Source organism: Phyllobates terribilis, unplaced genomic scaffold (assembly GCF_046119375.1).
Source record: "Phyllobates terribilis strain yellow unplaced genomic scaffold, ASM4611937v1 Scaffold_83__1_contigs__length_6671269, whole genome shotgun sequence".
In the NCBI taxonomy this organism is placed as follows: Eukaryota; Metazoa; Chordata; class Amphibia; order Anura; family Dendrobatidae; genus Phyllobates; species Phyllobates terribilis.
Window position 1 is genome coordinate 4,628,119 of NW_027362843.1, and position 7,103 is coordinate 4,635,221.

The window sequence follows — 7,103 nt, forward strand, 5'->3', positions numbered from 1 at the left end:
AATTGTATTTATGTTGTTTTAACCTATGCTTTATTAAATTGTATTTATGTTGTTTTATCCTATGCTTTATTAAATTGTATTTATGTTATTTTGACCTATTCTTTACTAAATTGTATTTATGTTGTTTTATCCTGTGCTTTATTAAATTGTATTTATGTTGTTTTAACCTATGCTTTATTAAATTGTATTTATGTTGTTTTATCCTATGCTTTATTAAATTGTATTTATGTTGTTTTATCCTATGCTTTATTAAATTGTATTTATGTTGTTTTATCCTATGCTTTATTAAATTGTATTTATGTTGTTTTAACCTATGCTTTATTAAATTGTATTTATGTTGTTTTATCCTATGCTTTATTAAATTGTATTTATGTTGTTTTATGCTATGCTTTATTAAATTTTATTTATGTTGTTTTATCCTATGCTTTATTAAATTGTATTTATGTTATTTTGACCTATGCTTTACTAAATTGTATTTATGTTGTTTTATCCTGTGCTTTATTAAATTGTATTTATGTTGTTTTAACCTATGCTTTATTAAATTGTATTTATGTTGTTTTATCCTATGCTTTATTAAATTGTATTTATGTTGTTTTATCCTATGCTTTATTAAATTGTATTTATGTTGTTTTATCCTATGCTTTATTAAATTGAATTTATGTTGTTTTATCCTATGCTTTATTATATTGTATTTAATTTGTTTTATCCTATGCTTTATTTAATTGTATTTATGTAGTTTTAGCCTATGCTTTATTAAATTGTATTTATGTTGTTTTATCCTATGCTTTATTAAATTGTATTTATGTTGTTTATCCTATGTTTCATTAAATTGTATTTATGTTGTTTTATCCTCTGCTTTATTAAATTGTATTTATGTTGTTTTGTCCTATGCTTTATTAAATTGTATTTATGTTGTTTTATCCTATGCTTTATTAAATTGTATTTCTGTGGTTTTATCCTATGCTTTATTAAATTGTATTTATGTTGTTTTAACCTATGCTTTATTAAATTTTATTTATGTTGTTTTATTCTATGCTTTATTAAATTGTATTTATGTTGTTTTATCCTATGCTTTATTAAATTGTATTTATGTTGTTTTATCCTATGCTTTATTAAATTTTTATTTATGTTGTTTTATCCTATGCTTTATTAAATTTTATTTATGTTGTTTTATCCTATGCTTTATTAAATTGTATTTATGTTGTTTTATGCTATGCTTTATTAAATTGTATTTATGTTGTTTTATGCTATGCTTTATTAAATTTTATTTATGTTGTTTTATCCTATGCTTTATTAAATTGTATTTATGTTGTTTATCCTATGTTTCATTAAATTGTATTTATGTTGTTTTATCCTCTGCTTTATTAAATTGTATTTATGTTGTTTTGTCCTATGCTTTATTAAATTGTATTTATGTTGTTTTATCCTATGCTTTATTAAATTGTATTTCTGTGGTTTTATCCTATGCTTTATTAAATTGTATTTATGTTGTTTTAACCTATGCTTTATTAAATTTTATTTATGTTGTTTTATTCTATGCTTTATTAAATTGTATTTATGTTGTTTTATCCTATGCTTTATTAAATTGTATTTATGTTGTTTTATCCTATGCTTTATTAAATTTTTATTTATGTTGTTTTATCCTATGCTTTATTAAATTTTATTTATGTTGTTTTATCCTATGCTTTATTAAATTGTATTTATGTTGTTTTATCCTATGCTTTATTAAATTGTATTTATGTTGTTTTATGCTATGCTTTATTAAATTTTATTTATGTTGTTTTATCCTATGCTTTATTAAATTGTATTTATGTTGTTTTATCCTATGCTTTGTTAAATTTTTATTTATGTTGTTTTATCCTATGCTTTATTAAATTGTATTTATGTTGTTTTATCCTATGCTTTATTAAATTGTATTTATGTTGTTTTAACCTATGCTTTATTAAATTGTATTTATGTTGTTTTATCCTATGCTTTATTAAATTGTATTTATGTTATTTTGACCTATGCTTTACTAAATTGTATTTATGTTGTTTTATCCTGTGCTTTATTAAATTGTATTTATGTTGTTTTAACCTATGCTTTATTAAATTGTATTTATGTTGTTTTATCCTATGCTTTATTAAATTGTATTTATGTTATTTTGACCTATGCTTTACTAAATTGTATTTATGTTGTTTTATCCTGTGCTTTATTAAATTGTATTTATGTTGTTTTAACCTATGCTTTATTAAATTGTATTTATGTTGTTTTATCCTATGCTTTATTAAATTGTATTTATGTTGTTTTATCCTATGCTTTATTAAATTGTATTTATGTTGTTTTATCCTATGCTTTATTAAATTGAATTTATGTTGTTTTATCCTATGCTTTATTATATTGTATTTAATTTGTTTTATCCTATGCTTTATTAAATTGTATTTATGTAGTTTTAGCCTATGCTTTATTAAATTGTATTTATGTTGTTTTATCCTATGCTTTATTAAATTGTATTTATGTTGTTTATCCTATGTTTCATTAAATTGTATTTATGTTGTTTTATCCTCTGCTTTATTAAATTGTATTTATGTTGTTTTGTCCTATGCTTTATTAAATTGTATTTATGTTGTTTTATCCTATGCTTTATTAAATTGTATTTATGTTGTTTTATGCTATGCTTTATTAAATTTTATTTATGTTGTTTTATCCTATGCTTTATTAAATTGTATTTATGTTGTTTATCCTATGTTTCATTAAATTGTATTTATGTTGTTTTATCCTCTGCTTTATTAAATTGTATTTATGTTGTTTTGTCCTATGCTTTATTAAATTGTATTTATGTTGTTTTATCCTATGCTTTATTAAATTGTATTTCTGTGGTTTTATCCTATGCTTTATTAAATTGTATTTATGTTGTTTTAACCTATGCTTTATTAAATTTTATTTATGTTGTTTTATTCTATGCTTTATTAAATTGTATTTATGTTGTTTTATCCTATGCTTTATTAAATTGTATTTATGTTGTTTTATCCTATGCTTTATTAAATTTTTATTTATGTTGTTTTATCCTATGCTTTATTAAATTTTATTTATGTTGTTTTATCCTATGCTTTATTAAATTGTATTTATGTTGTTTTATCCTATGCTTTGTTAAATTTTTATTTATGTTGTTTTATCCTATGCTTTATTAAATTGTATTTATGTTGTTTTATCCTATGCTTTATTAAATTGTATTTATGTTGTTTTAACCTATGCTTTATTAAATTGTATTTATGTTGTTTTATCCTATGCTTTATTAAATTGTATTTATGTTATTTTGACCTATGCTTTACTAAATTGTATTTATGTTGTTTTATCCTGTGCTTTATTAAATTGTATTTATGTTGTTTTAACCTATGCTTTATTAAATTGTATTTATGTTGTTTTATCCTATGCTTTATTAAATTGTATTTATGTTGTTTTATCCTATGCTTTATTAAATTGTATTTATGTTGTTTTATCCTATGCTTTATTAAATTGTATTTATGTTGTTTTAACCTATGCTTTATTAAATTGTATTTATGTTGCTTTAACATATGCTTTATTAAATTGTATTTATGTTTTTTTGTCTTATGCTTTATTAAATTGTATTTATCTTGTTTTATCCTGTGCTTTATTAAATTGTATTTATGTTGTTTTAACCTATGCTTTATTAAATTGTATTTATGTTGTTTTATCCTATGCTTTATTAAATTGTATTTATGTTGCTTTAACCTATGCTTTATTAAATTGTATTCATGTTGTTTTATCTTATGCTTTATTAAATTGTATTTATGTTGTTTTATCCTATGCTTTATTAAATTGAATTTATGTTGTTTTATCCTATGCTTTATTATATTGTATTTAATTTGTTTTATCCTAAGCTTTATTAAATTGTATTTATGTAGTTTTAGCCTATGCTTTATTAAATTGTATTTATGTTGTTTATCCTATGCTTTATTAAATTGTATTTATGTTGTTTATCCTATGTTTCATTAAATTGTATTTATGTTGTTTTATCCTATGCTTTATTAAATTGTATTTATGTTGTTTTGTCTATACTTTATTAAATTGTATTTATGTTGTTTTATCCTATGCTTTATTAAATTGTATTTATGTTGTTTTATCCTATGCTTTATTAAATTGTATTTATGTTGTTTTAACCTATGCTTTATTAAATTGTATTTATGTTGTTTTATCATATGCTTTATTAAATTGTATTTATGTTGTTTTATCCTATGCTTTATTAAATTGTATTTATGTTTTTTTATCCTATGCTTTATTAAATTTTTATTTATGTTGTTTTATCCTATGCTTTATTAAATTGTATTTATGTTGTTTTATCCTATGCTTTATTAAATTGTATTTATGTTGTTTTATCCTATGCTTTATTAAATTATATTTATGTTGTTTTATCCTATGCTTTATTAAATTGTATTCATGTTGTTTTATCTTATGCTTTATTAAATTGTATTTATGTTGTTTTATCCTATGCTTTAAAAAATTGAATTTATGCTGTTTTATCCTATGCTTTATTATATTGTATTTAATTTGTTTTATCCTATGCTTTATTAAATTGTATTTATGTAGTTTTAGCCTATGCTTTATTAAATTGTATTTATGTTGTTTTATCCTATGCTTTATTAAATTGTATTTATGTTGTTTATCCTATGTTTCATTAAATTGTATTTATGTTGTTTTATCCTCTGCTTTATTAAATTGTATTTATGTTGTTTTGTCCTATGCTTTATTAAATTGTATTTATGTTGTTTTATCCTATGCTTTATTAAATTGTATTTCTGTGGTTTTATCCTATGCTTTATTAAATTGTATTTATGTTGTTTTAACCTATGCTTTATTAAATTTTATTTATGTTGTTTTATCCTATGCTTTATTAAATTGTATTTATGTTGTTTTATCCTATGCTTTATTAAATTGTATTTATGTTGTTTTATCCTATGCTTTATTAAATTTTTATTTATGTTGTTTTATCCTATGCTTTATTAAATTTTATTTATGTTGTTTTATCCTATGCTTTATTAAATTGTATTTATGTTGTTTTATCCTATGCTTTATTATATTGTATTTAATTTGTTTTATCCTATGCTTTATTAAATTGTATTCATGTAGTTTTATCCTATGCTTTATTAAATTGTATTTATGTTGTTTTATCCTATGCTTTATTAAATTGTATTTATGTTGTTTATCCTATGTTTCATTAAATTGTATTTATGTTGTTTTATCCTCTGCTTTATTAAATTGTATTTATGTTGTTTTGTCCTATGCTTTATTAAATTGTATTTATGTTGTTTTATCCTATGCTTTATTAAATTGTATTTCTGTGGTTTTATCCTATGCTTTATTAAATTGTATTTATGTTGTTTTATCCTATGCTTTATTAAATTGTATTTATGTTTTTTTGTCTTATGCTTTATTAAATTGTATTTATGTTGTTTTATCCTGTGCTTTATTAAATTGTATTTATGTTGTTTTAACCTATGCTTTATTAAATTGTATTTATGTTGTTTTATCCTATGCTTTATTAAATTGTATTTATGTTGCTTTAACCTATGCTTTATTAAATTGTATTCATGTTGTTTTATCTTATGCTTTATTAAATTGTATTTATGTTGTTTTATCCTATGCTTTATTAAATTGAATTTATGTTGTTTTATCCTATGCTTTATTATATTGTATTTAATTTGTTTTATCCTAAGCTTTATTAAATTGTATTTATGTAGTTTTAGCCTATGCTTTATTAAATTGTATTTATGTTGTTTATCCTATGCTTTATTAAATTGTATTTATGTTGTTTATCCTATGTTTCATTAAATTGTATTTATGTTGTTTTCTCCTATGCTTTATTAAATTGTATTTATGTTGTTTTGTCCTATACTTTATTAAATTGTATTTATGTTATTTTATCCTATGCTTTATTAAATTGTAATTCTGTGGTTTTATCCTATGCTTTATTAAATTGTATTTATGTTGTTTTAAACTATGCTTTATTAAATTGTTTTTATGTTGTTTTGTCCTATGCTTTATTAAATTGTATTTATGTTATTTTAACCTATGCTTTATTAAATTTTATTTATGTTGTTTTATCCTATGCTTTATTAAATTGTATTTATGTTGTTTTATCCTATGCTTTATTAAATTGTATTTATGTTGTTTTATCCTATGCTTTATTAAATTGTATTTATGTTGTTTTATCCTATGCTTTATTAAATTGTATTTATGTTTTTTTATCCTATGCTTTATTAAATTTTTATTTATGTTGTTTTATCCTATGCTTTATTAAATTTTATTTATGTTGTTTTATCCTATGCTTTATTAAATTGTATTTATGTTGTTTTATCCTATGCTTTATTATATTGTATTTAATTTGTTTTATCCTATGCTTTATTAAATTGTATTTATGTAGTTTTAGCCTATGCTTTATTAAATTGTATTTATGTTGTTTTATCCTATGCTTTATTAAATTGTATTTATGTTGTTTATCCTATGTTTCATTAAATTGTATTTATGTTGTTTTATCCTATGCTTTATTAAATTGTATTTATGTTGTTTTGTCTATACTTTATTAAATTGTATTTATGTTGTTTTATCCTATGCTTTATTAAATTGTATTTATGTTGTTTTATCCTATGCTTTATTAAATTGTATTTATGTTGTTTTAACCTATGCTTTATTAAATTGTATTTATGTTGTTTTATCATATGCTTTATTAAATTGTATTTATGTTGTTTTATCCTATGCTTTATTAAATTGTATTTATGTTTTTTTATCCTATGCTTTATTAAATTTTTATTTATGTTGTTTTATCCTATGCTTTATTAAATTGTATTTATGTTGTTTTATCCTATGCTTTATTAAATTGTATTTATGTTGTTTTATCCTATGCTTTATTAAATTATATTTATGTTGTTTTATCCTATGCTTTATTAAATTGTATTCATGTTGTTTTATCTTATGCTTTATTAAATTGTATTTATGTTGTTTTATCCTATGCTTTAAAAAATTGAATTTATGCTGTTTTATCCTATGCTTTATTATATTGTATTTAATTTGTTTTATCCTATGCTTTATTAAATTGTATTTATGTA